This window comes from Nerophis lumbriciformis, linkage group LG03 (assembly GCF_033978685.3).
Source record: "Nerophis lumbriciformis linkage group LG03, RoL_Nlum_v2.1, whole genome shotgun sequence".
Classification (NCBI taxonomy): domain Eukaryota; kingdom Metazoa; phylum Chordata; class Actinopteri; order Syngnathiformes; family Syngnathidae; genus Nerophis; species Nerophis lumbriciformis.
Window position 1 is genome coordinate 6794593 of NC_084550.2, and position 12908 is coordinate 6807500.

Sequence of the window (12908 nt, forward strand, 5' to 3'; positions counted from 1 at the left end):
ATAGATAGATAGATAGATAGATAGATAGATAGATAGATAGATAGATAGATAGATAGATAGATAGATAGATAGATAGATAGATAGATAGATAGATAGATAGATAGATAGATAGATAGATAGATAGATAGGTCTTTATTGTCATTGCACAAGAACAACAAAACTTTGTTTTCAGCACAAACCCGTTCAAGATTAGACAAACAAACAACGTACATCTCGAGATATCTAGCAACAGAGGGAAGGGAGTGCGGGGTAATGGTGGTAGGCCGCAGCTCTCGGCGCTGACCATCCTTTCATCACCCCTAAGGGATAGTTGTGGTTATGGCCAGAGGTGGGTAGTAACGCGCTACATTTACTCCGTTACATCTACTTGAGTAACTTTTGGGATAAATTGTACTTCTAAGAGTAGTTTTAATGCAACATACTTTTACTTTTACTTGAGTATATTTATAGAGAAGGAACGCTACTTTTACTCCGCTACTTTTATCTACATTCAGCTCGCTACTCGCTACTAATTTTTATCGATCTGTTAATGCACGCTTTGTTTGTTTTGGTCTGTCAGACAGACCTTCAAAGTGCCTGCCTTACTGGTGACGTTTCACTTCGTTCCACCAATCAGATGTAGTCCTGGTGACGTTGGACCAATCAAACAGAGCCAGGTGGTCACATGACCTGACTTAAACAAGTTGAAAAACTTATTGGGGTGTTACCATTTAGTGGTCAATTGTACGGAATATGTACTGTACTGTGCAATCTACTAATAAAAGTTCCAATCAATCAATCAAAAGTGTGAAGGAAAAAAGATACTTTTTTTATTTCAACCGTACATCCCGTCAAAAGCCTAAAGACTGACTGCACAGTTCCTGTCTTCACAATAAAAGTGCCGCTCCATCGCGCCTGCGCTTTCCAAACAAGAGTCTCCGAAAGCCAGCGCAAACAAGCTAGCAAGCTAAGGAGTTTGACGCCAATATATTTCTTGTAAAGTGTATAAAAACGAATATGGAAGCTGTACAAATAAGATGCCAAAAACCCCACCACTTTCATGTGGTATTAGACAGAAAGGAGGAACTTTTCTTCTCCTCCATTTGAAAACGTGGACGTTATCATCACTACTGTCTGATTACAATCAACGCAAGTCATCAGAATCAGGTAATACACCAACTTATATTCTAGTCTGCATGAAAGAAAGGAATCTATATGTTAAACATGCATGTATATTCATTAAAACAACTTTAACATGTAAACAAAAACAGCAGAATAAATACATATAAATGATATACTGTATATATATATATATATATATATATATATATATATATATATATGTGTGTGTGTGTGTGTGTATGTTACTCATCAGTTACTCAGTACTTGAGTAGTTTTTTCACAACATACTTTTTACTTTTACTCAAGTAAATATTTGGGTGACTACTCCTTACTTTTACTTGAGTAATAAATCTCTAAAGTAACAGTACTCTTACTTGAGTACAATTTCTGGCTACTCTACCCACCTCTGGTTATGACAATTCTTCTCAAACATGCTTTATCAGTATCATGCTTCAAACCCACTTCGAAAAGCAAACGTGCAAACAAAGCGTGCTCAGTATAGTCATTAAACCTGACTTAAAAGTGTTTTATATATTGTGCTCCTGATTTAATGATGCTGATCAACTTGATTTATTGCCATTTATCGGCTTAATTTTATGTTTTTGTATCGAATGGGTCAAGTGTTCAAAATATGTTTATAGATTAAGGATGAAAAAATAAATTCCAGGCAAATTAATGTTATAAAAAAAACTGGTTAGACTTAGACTTCCTTTATTGTCATTCAAATTTGAACTTTACAATACAGATAAGAACAACATTTTATTGCATTAGCTCGTTGTAGTGCAGGATAAAAAGAGCAATAAGGTGCAGATATAAATAAATAGATTACTGTACAGACAAATATATTGCACTTTTGCATATGCATCCACGTTTACGGATGTATGTTATATTGTCTTTATAGTCCAGCGAGTTAATCCGTTTTGGGGGGGGAATTGAGGGGATTATTATGATGCGTTCAAGAGTCTTATGGCCTGAGGGAAGAAGCTGTTACAGAACCTGGAGGTTCTGCTACGGACGCTGCGGAACCTCTTTACATAGTTTTTATATCAACTTGAGTGTATTGTCATTTATTGCAGTGTTTTTCAACCACTGTGAGAAACAGTCTGGTGTGCCGTGGGAGATTATGTCATTTCACCTAATTGGGTTAAAAATATTTTTTGCAAACCAGTAATTATAATCCGCAAATAATGTGCCGTTGTTGAGTGTCTGTACTGTCTAGAGCTCGGCAGTGTATCCGTGTAATACTCTTCCATATCAGTAGGTGGCAGCAGGTAGCTAATTGCTTTGTCGTGATCACAATATGCAGGTCAAAAGGTATCTAATGCTTAAACCAAAAATAAACAAAAGGCGAGTGCCGCTAAGAAAAGGCATTGAAGCTTAGGGAAGGCTATGCAGAACGAAACTAAAACTGAACTGGCTGCAAAGTAAACAAAAACAGAATGCTGGACGACCGCAAAGACTTACAGCATGTGGAGCAGAGAAGACGCCCACAAAGTAGGAAAACAGCAGGAGGCAGTGTGCAGGTAAAAAAGGTATCTGATACTTAAACCAAAAATAAACAAAAGGTGAGTGCCCCTAAGAAAAGGCATTGAAGCTTTGGCTATGCAGAACGAAACAAACTGAACTGGCTATAAAGTAAACAAACACAGAATGCTGGACGACAGCAAAGACTTACTGTGGAGCAAAGACTTACTGTGGAGCAAAGACGGCGTCCACAAAGTACATCCGAACATGACATGACATGACAATGTCCCCACAAAGAAGGATAAAAACAACTGAAATAGTCTTGATTGCTAATACAAAGCAGGTGTGGGGAATAGCGCTTAATGAAGACATGAAATTGCTACGGGAAAGTACCAACAAAACAGGAAAAGCCACCAAAATAGGAGGGCAAGACAAGAACTAAAACACTATACACAGGAAAACACAAAAAAACTCAAAATAAGTCAGGGCGTGATGTGACAGGTGGTGACAGTACACCTACTTTGAGACAAGAGCTATAGTGACGCATGCTTGGTTATGGTTTAAAGTCATATCCAACACTTGCGAGAACAACTTTTTACTGTCTGCTGAGTTTCATTTTTTTTAATGATTTCTGCTGGTGGTGTGCCTCCGGATTTTTTTCAACGCAAAAAATGTGCCTTGGCTCAAAAAAGGTTGAAAAACACTGTTTTATTGGGTTGATTTGATGTTTTTTGTATCAAACGGGTCAAGTGTTCAAAAGATGTTTATAGAATAAGGATGAAAAAATTAATTTCAGGTAAATTAATGTTATATAAACACTGGTCACATAGTTTTTATTTATTGTATTTATTTATAAAATGTTACATACAAATTGGTTACATCATTTTTGATTTATTGTATTTATTTATAATTGCTTTAATTCTATTAACAAACAAACATGAGCCAACTTTCAAGGAAAAGAAGGCTGTGGTGTGGACCCAGAAGGCTAATGCTAAAAACTAGCATCACAATACTCGATACTTGCCCATCCATACATCCATTTTCTACCGCTTGTCCCTTCCGGGGTCGCGGGGGGTGCTGGAGCCTATCTCAGCTGCATTCGGGCGGAAGGCGGTGTACACCCTGGACGAGTCGTCACCTCATCACAGGGCCAACACAGATAGAGAGACAACATTCACACAATAGGGACCATTTAGTGTTGCCAATCAACCTATCCCCAGGTGCATGTCTTTGGAAGTGGGAGGGGCCTATCCCCAGGTGCATGTCTTTGGAGGTGGGAGGGGCCTATCCCCAGGTGCATGTCTTTGGAGGTGGGAGGAAGCCGGAGTACCCGGAGGGAACCCACGCAGTCACGGGGAGAACATGCAAACTCCATACAGAAAGATCCCGAGCCCAGGATCGAAACCAGGACCTTCGTATTGTGGTCTTAAAAAGTCCTAAAAAGTCTTAAATTTGACTTGTTGAAACCTAGCTTTAAGCTAATGCTAGCAAGTACGAGCAGTCTGTGGTTGGTTTAAGTAACAACTTAGCATATACAATTATTATGTAATTTATACATATATATATATCATAAAGGAGGTTGCATATGTAACTTTTATTCTAACTGCCTCCTTACTAAACTAATAATACATTAACTGTGAAGAGCACTGAGGTGTGCAAATACTATGATCATTTTTAACAATTGTATTCTTTGACCTATCATCACTCAAAGGGTATACACACAAAATAACCTGACAATAACACAAAAGAACATTTAATGGATTTTTTCCCCTTCTTTCATTTAGGTTCTTAAATCTTGTTGTCTTCTGAACCATATTTTCAAAAACACTACTGTTTGCAACCAGCATAGGCAATATTTATTTAATTACCTTATACAGTAATATTGTTTGTGCGTCTTTCCCCATATTTCTCTAAATATCCCTATATTTCTCTAAATATCCCTTTCCAGAATAACTCCCCCTCCCTACTTAGCTTCTCCCCTTTTGCCCCTCTTGGTCTTTAGACCAGTGTTTTTCAACCATTAGTGTGCCGTGAGATACAGTCTGGTGTGCCGTAGGAGCTGATCTAATTTCACCTATTTGGGTTAAAAATATGTTTTGCAAACAAGTAATTATTGTCTGCAAATTATGTGTTGTTGTCTGTCTAGAGCTCGGCAGAGTAACCGTGTAATACTCTTCCATATCACTAGGTGGCAGCAGGTAGCTAATTGCTTTGTAGATGTCGGAAAACAGCAGGAGGCAGTGTGAAGGTAAAAAAGGTATCTGACACTGAAACCAAAAATAAACAAAAGGTGAGTGCCCCTAAGAAAAGGCATTGAAGCTTCGGCTATGCAGAACGAAACAAACTGAACTGGCTATAAAGTAAACAAACACAGAATGCTGGACGGCAGCAAAGACTTACTGTGGAACAAAGACTTACTGTGGAGCAAAGACGGCGTCCACAAAGTACATCCGAACATGACATGACAATCAACAAAGTCCCCACAAAGAAGGATTTTAAACAACTGAAATATTCTTGATTGCTTAAAACAAAGATGCGGGAAATATCGCTCAAAAGGAAGACATGAAACTGCTACAGGAAAATACCAAAAAAAGAGAAAAAGCCACCAAAATAAAAACTAAAACACTACACACAGGAAAACAGCAAAAAAAACTCAAAATAAGTCACAGCGTGATGTGACAGGTCGTGACAGGACACCTACTTTGAGACAAGAGCTATATTGATATGGTTATGGTTTGAAATCATATCCAACAATTGCGACAACGACTTTTTACTGTCAACGGAGTTTTGTTTTTTAATGATTTCTGCTGGTGGTGTGCCTCTGGATTTTTTCAACGCAAAAAAATGTGCCTTGTCTCAAAAAAGGTTGAAAAACACTTGTTTTATTGGGTTAATTTTATGTTTTTGTATCAAATGCACTGCAAAAACTGAAATCTAAGTAAGACGAAATATCTCAAATAAGGGTGATATTTGCTTATTTTCTGTCTGATAAGATAATTCTTCTCACTAAGCAGATTTTATGTTAGAGTGTTTTACTTGTTTTAAGTGTTTTGCTCCTAAATGATCTGAGTAAGATATTACAGCTTGTTGCTGAGATTTGATGACCTATATTGAGTAAAACATGCTTGAAACTAGAATATCAACTGTTGCAAAGCTGTGTCATCAACACTCACAAGTATGAAACTACTTTTTTAAAGTACCGTATTTTTCGGACTATAAGTCGCAGTTTTTTTCATAGTTTGGCCGGTTGCGACTTATACTCAGGAGCGACTTATGTGTGAAATGCTTAACACATTAGCGTAAAATATCAAATAATATTATTTAGCTCATTCACGTAAGAGACTAGACGTATAAGATTTCATGGGATTTAGCGATTAGGAGTGACAGATTGTTTGGTAAACGTATAGCATGTTCTATATATGTTATAGTTATTTGAATGACTCTTACCATAATATGTTACGTTAACATACCAGTTGGTTATTTATGCCTCATATAACGTACACTTATTCAGCCTGTTGTTCACTATTCTTTATTTATTTTAAATTGCCTTTTAAATGTCTATTCTTGGTGTTGGCTTTTATCAAATACATTTCCCCAAAAAATGCGACTTATATATGTTGTTTTCTTTTTTTATTATGCATTTTCGGCCGGTGCGACTTATACTCCGAAAAATACGCTAATAATTTCTTATTTCAAGCATGAAAAAAAAAATCATGACTTTGACACAATTGTGTCTCATATTAAAACAGATGCCAATTGGATTTTGCTGTTTTATTTTCCATCCATCCATCCATTTTCTACCGCTTATCCCTTTTGGGGTCGCGGTGGGCGCTGGAGCCTATCTCAGCTACAATCGGGCGGAAGGCGGGGTACACCCTGGACAAGTCGCCACCTCATCGCAGGGCCAACACAGATAGACAGACAACATTCACACTCACATTCACACACTAGGGCCCATTTAGAGTTGCCAATCAACCTATCCCCAGGTGCATGTCTTTGGAGGTGGGAGGAAGCCGGAGTACCCGGAGGGAACCCACGCAGTCACGGGGAGAACATGCAAACTCCACACAAAAAAGATCCCGAGCCCGGGATTGAACCCAGGACTACTCAGGACCTACGTATTGTGAGGCAGTTGCATTAACCCCTCTTCCACCGTGATGCCCAATAATTAACGTATTATTGTTAATTTATTTCAATCCAAAAATTAATTCTTCAAAAAATATTGTTTTTAAATATCTGCAAAATGTTTGTTTTTTTCTTCGTAAAATCCATTCTCGAAAATTATGACTTGATTTATAATCGGAATAAATAAAAAATTATATTTGGATGTGAATCGGTTTCTGTGAGCACTCTATTGTTCAATGAAACAATAGAAAATACGTACTCATATAGTAGTACAGTGAGAATATACTTATTTTAAGGTATGTTTGGGTTCATTGAGGTTAGCTAATTTAACTTGTTTTGGAAAGTCTTGACAAGACAAATTGTCTTGTTCTATTGGCAGATAATTTTGCTTAGTTCAAATAAAATACCCCTCATTTTTGTAATGTTTTTTTCTTGTTTTTGAACACTGACTTTTTGCAGTGTGTGTATAGGTTGATTGGCAATACTAAACTGGCCCTGTGTGTGAATGTGAGTGTGATTGTTGTCTGTCTCTCTGTGTTGGCCCTGTGACGAGGTGGCGACTTGTCCAGGTTGTACCCCGCCTTCCGCCCGATTGTAGCTGAGATAGGCTCCAGCGCACCCCGCCACCCCGAAGGGAATAAGCGGTAGAAAAATGGATGGAATGGATGCAATATATGTTGCTATCCAAGCAACATCCTTTTCATGGACGCCCCTGCTTATTTCAGCAGGACAATGCCAAGCCACATTCTGCACGTCTTGACAAGCCACATTTTCTTGTTCTATTGGCAGATAATTTTGCTTAGTTCAAATAAAACACCCCTAATTTTTTGTATTTTTTGTTCTTGTTTTTTAACACTGAATTTTTGCAGTGTGGGTCAAGTGTTCAAAAGATGTTTTATAGAATAAGGATGACAAAATACATTACAGGCAAATTAATGTTATATAAAAACTGGTCACAGTTTGTTTTTATTTTAAAAAATGTTACATGAGAATTGGTTACATGTTTTTTTATTCATTGTATTTATTTATATTGGCTTTAATTCCATTAAAAAACAAACATGAGTCGACTTTCAAAGAAAAGGAGGCTATGGTGTGGACCCAGAATGTTAATTCTAAAAACTAGCATCACAACACTCGATATTTGCATTCATCATTTTATGCTTTGTTCTTGATTTGTGCGCTTCATAATCGATTCATAATCATAACCGACTTTGTGCAAATGTAACCCATAAATACTGCTACTATTATTACTAAAACACAAACAATACTACTAATAATTGCAATATTAACCCAACACAGACTACAACTGCTGCTACTACTCCGGCACTACTACGGGCTACTATTGATGTGCGCCACACGGTTCTGCTGCCTGCCTGAGAGATGACATCATTTTGGGTCATCTTAGGTTCGGCACGTTCACGCATCTGCCTTTTCAACAAAGACGGATAAAAGTACGAAAGAAAAACCACAAACCACAACACGGTAATCTTGCGTCACTCACCTTACCCTCACTTTCATGTCAACACACAAAACCCAGCAGGTTGACGAGCACCTCCTGACGCGTTCACGGCGCGTCGGCCATTCACAGCGATAACGGCTCTTTTTTTTTTTTTTTTTTGCTTTCTTCTAAGAATTTGAATAAAATACACAATGGAAACGGGGCGGGGGGTAATAGGTAAGGACGTGGGGTGGTTATTATGATTAGATTGACCGTGGCGGGAAATCGGTGGGTTTGGTAGTGCGGGGGAACCGGACGCTCCTGAACGCACCACGGTCCACTCACCTACACTGACCCACATCGCTGAACCACCTGGGGCAACTTTACATATATATATATATATATATATATATATATATATATATATATATATATATATATATATATATATATATATATATATATATATATATATATACACACACACACACACACACACACACACACACACACACACACACACACACACACACGTAAAAGCCAGTAAATTAGAATATTTTGAAAAACTTGATTTATTTCAGTAATTGCATTCAAAAGGTGTAACTTGTACATTATATTTATTCATTGCACACAGACTGATGCATTCAAATGTTTATTTCATTTAATTTTGATGATTTGAAGTGGCAACAAATGAAAATCCAAAATTCCGTGTGTCACAAAATTAGAATATTACTTAAGGCTAATACAAAAAAGGGATTTTTAGAAATGTTGGCCAACTGAAAAGTATGAAAATGAAAAATATGAGCATGTACAATACTCAATACTTGGTTGGAGCTCCTTTTGCCTCAATTACTGCGTTAATGCGGCGTGGCATGGAGTCGATGAGTTTCTGGCACTGCTCAGGTGTTATGAGAGCCCAGGTTGCTCTGATAGTGGCCTTCAACTCTTCTGCGTTTTTGGGTCTGGCATTCCGCATCTTCCTTTTCACAATACCCCACAGATTTTCTATGGGGCTAAGGTCAGGGGAGTTGGCGGGCCAATTTAGAACAGAAATACCATGGTCCGTAAACCAGGCACGGGTAGATTTTGCGCTGTGTGCAGGCGCCAAGTCCTGTTGGAACTTGAAATCTCCATCTCCATAGAGCAGGTCAGCAGCAGGAAGCATGAAGTGCTCTAAAACTTGCTGGTAGACGGCTGCGTTGACCCTGGATCTCAGGAAACAGAGTGGACCGACACCAGCAGATGACATGGCACCCCAAACCATCACTGATGGTGGAAACTTTACACTAGACTTCAGGCAACGTGGATCCTGTGCCTCTCCTGTCTTCCTCCAGACTCTGGGACCTCGATTTCCAAAGGAAATGCAAAATTTGCATGGTTGGGTGATGGTTTGGGGTGCCATGTCATCTGCTGGTGTCGGTCCACTCTGTTTCCTGAGATCCAGGGTCAACGCAGCCGTCTACCAGCAAGTTTTAGAGCACTTCATGCTTCCTGCTGCTGACCTGCTCTATGGAGATGGAGATTTCAAGTTCCAACAGGACTTGGCGCCTGCACACAGCGCAAAATCTACCCGTGCCTGGTTTAGGGACCATGGTATTTCTGTTCTAAATTGGCCCGCCAACTCCCCTGACCTTAGCCCCATAGAAAATCTGTGGGGTATTGTGAAAAGGAAGATGCAGAATGCCAGACCCAAAAACGCAGAAGAGTTGAAGGCCACTATCAGAGCAACCTGGGCTCTCATAACACCTGAGCAGTGCCAGAAACTCATCGACTCCATGCCACGCCGCATTAACGCAGTAATTGAGGCAAAAGGAGCTCCAACCAAGTATTGAGTATTGTACATGCTCATATTTTTCATTTTCATACTTTTCAGTTGGCCAACATTTCTAAAAATCCCTTTTTTGTATTAGCCTTAAGTAATATTCTAATTTTGTGACACACGGAATTTTGGATTTTCATTTGTTGCCACTTCAAATCATCAAAATTAAATGAAATAAACATTTGAATGCATCAGTCTGTGTGCAATGAATAAATATAATGTACAAGTTACACCTTTTGAATGCAATTACTGAAATAAATCAAGTTTTTCAAAATATTCTAATTTACTGGCTTTTACCTGTATATATATATATATATATATATATATATATATATATATATATATATATATATATATATATATATATTTATATTAGGGCTGTGAATCTTTGGGTGTCCCACGATTCGATTCAATATCGATTTTTTTTTTTTTCAATTCAACACGATTCTCGATTCAAAAACGATTTTTTTTCCCCCGATTCAAAACGATTCTCTATTCATTCAACACATAGGGTTTCAGCAGGATCCACCCCAGTCTGCTGACATGCAAGCAGAGTAGTAGATTTTTGTAAAAAGCTGTTATAATTGTAAAGGACAATGTTTTATCAACTGATTGCAAGAATGTAAATTTGTTTTGACTATTAAATGAACCAAAAATATGACTTATTTTATATTTGTGAAAATATTGGACAAGGTGTGTTGTCAAGCTTATGAGATGCGATGTTCATTTTCTTTTCTTTTTTATAAACGTCTAATGATAATGTCAGTGAAGGGTTTTTAATCACTGCTATGTTGAAATTGTAACTATTATTGATACTGTTGTTGATAATATTCATTTTTGTTTCACTACTTTTGGATTGTTCTGTGTCTCCTCTCAATTGCTCTGTTTATTGCAGTTCTGAGTGTCGCTGGGTCGGGTTTGGTTTTGGAACTGGATTGCATTGTTATGGTATTGCTGTGTATTGTTTTGTTGGATTGATTAATTAAAATGAAATTAAATAAATAAATAAATAAATTACAACAAAAAAATATATATAAAAAAAAAATGAGTACTGTTGTTGATAATATTCATTTTTGTTTCACTACTTTTGGTTTGTTCTGTGTCGTGTTTGTGTCTCCTCTCAATTGCTCTGTTTATTGCAGTTCTGAGTGTCGCTGGGTCGGGTTTGGTTTTGGAACTGGATTGCATTGTTATGGTATTGCTGTGTATTGTTTTGTTGGATTGATTAATTAAAATGAAATTAAATAAATAAATAAATAAATAAATTACAAAAAAAAAAAATTATAAAAAAAAAAAAAAAGAGAATCGATTCTGAATCGCACAACGTGAAAATTGCGATTCGAATCGATTTTTTCCCACACCCCTAATATATAAATATATAAATAAATTATATATATATATATATATATATATATATATATATATATATATATATATATACCAAGCCGGCTGGACATGACCAAATAGCGGCGTTGACATACAGCAGGTGCCGGCTGACGCCAATCAATGTAATATTAATTCTAATAACATTAATATCAACAATGAACACTTCCTCTACGGCGACAATTAAAAAAATAATAAGAAATTAAGCTCCAAAATGTTTGACTACTTTTACGGCTTTGACCTTAAAAGCTGTTGGTTGTAGCATATTAGCCGCTAATCCCTAACCAGGAAGTGTCCCACCACCACGACAACACTTGAAAAGAAACAACAACAAAAAAAAAAGCAGCTCACCTTCCTTTTGTGTCGTTTTGACGCTGTCAATATGTCCTTTTAAAAAAAAAAAAAAATAATAATGTTTAGTTCCAGTCGGCGCGACTTAGTGCGGACTTCCTGGGGCTGTGAGTCCTCCTCGCCTGACAGCGACTTTGACACCCTCGGCCGGAAGTGGAGCGGCTGCGAGGAAACGCACGTGCCCACGTGAGGGGGGGGGGGCTATAAAAGTTTGACACGCCGCGGCGGGAGGCGCGTGCTCGTCACCTACCTTTATAGTACGCGTTCAACGAGGGGAGGAGGAGGGGGGATGAGGCGGATAACATGCCCGCCGAGCGAGCGTCTGCGGGTGGGATCCGGGCCACGACACTCGCAGGGCTGCTGGCGAATGCTTTTCCAAAAAAGATGCACTCCGGCTTGTGTCAGTCGTGGCGTCCGTGCAACTTTTCGCAGGAGCGTCAGTCACGGTGTCTAAAGGACAATGCTGCCACCTGCCGGGGCTGCTTTGAAGTACACCCAGTCTGGGACAAAGGCACTTCAGGATAGGATAGGTCAGGGGTCGGCATACTTGCCAACCTTATTATTTATATATATATGTATATATTTTATTATATATATATATATATATATATATATATATATATATATATATATATATATATATATATTAGAGATGCGCGGATAGGCAATTATTTCATCTGCAACCGCATCAGAAAGTCGTCAACCATCCACCATCCACCCGATCTAACATTTAATCAGAACCGCACCCGCCCGTTGTTATATATCTAATATAGACGATGCAAGGCATTAGTGAGGTTATAAAGCTTTTGCCTGTTAAAGAAAGGAGACTGATCCAATGCAGCACAGACATTCGCGTGCCACGCTGTCACGGCCCAGACGCACACCAGTGCGCAATCATATGGGAGCCGCGCTGAGCGCACCTCCAAGCGCGTCTCGCTGCCGGCGACGGCCGGGTATGGGCCCGACGCTCCAGCGCCATCCATTTTCAGGGCTAGTTGATTCGGCAGGTGGGTTGTTACACACTCCTTAGCGGGTTCCGACTTCCATGGCCACCGTCCTGCTGTCTATATCAACCAGGGTGAGCCCCATCCCTTTCGTGAGCGCACTGCGCGCGGAGTGACCCCTGTTATGAGCCCCCGGCCACGGGGGTGGCGGGCAGGTAAGCTGCTTACCTGCTGCGCGTGACGCCGGCCGCGGCGAAGGCGGACGAGGCGGGGTGTCGGTGTG

The 12908-nt window shown here is 38.8% G+C and overlaps 1 protein-coding gene across 4 annotated transcripts in view; it reads right to left on the reverse strand.

Annotated features, from left to right (window-relative positions):
• Nucleotides 1–12100, reverse strand: part of taok3a (TAO kinase 3a) — a 270675-nt gene extending 258575 nt beyond the window's left edge. The window contains exons 1-2 of one of the 4 annotated variants that reach the window (XM_061932585.1): nt 11932–12100; nt 11682–11843 (exon numbers count right to left, since the gene is read on the reverse strand). The gene's annotated coding sequence lies outside the window, so the exon portion shown is untranslated. Of the gene's footprint in view, nt 1–8191; nt 8505–11681; nt 11878–11931 lie in introns of those variants that run through there. The other 3 variants (XM_061932564.2, XM_061932575.2, XM_072912596.1) reach the window with 3 other exon arrangements.
• Nucleotides 12101–12908: the final 808 nt, after the last annotated feature.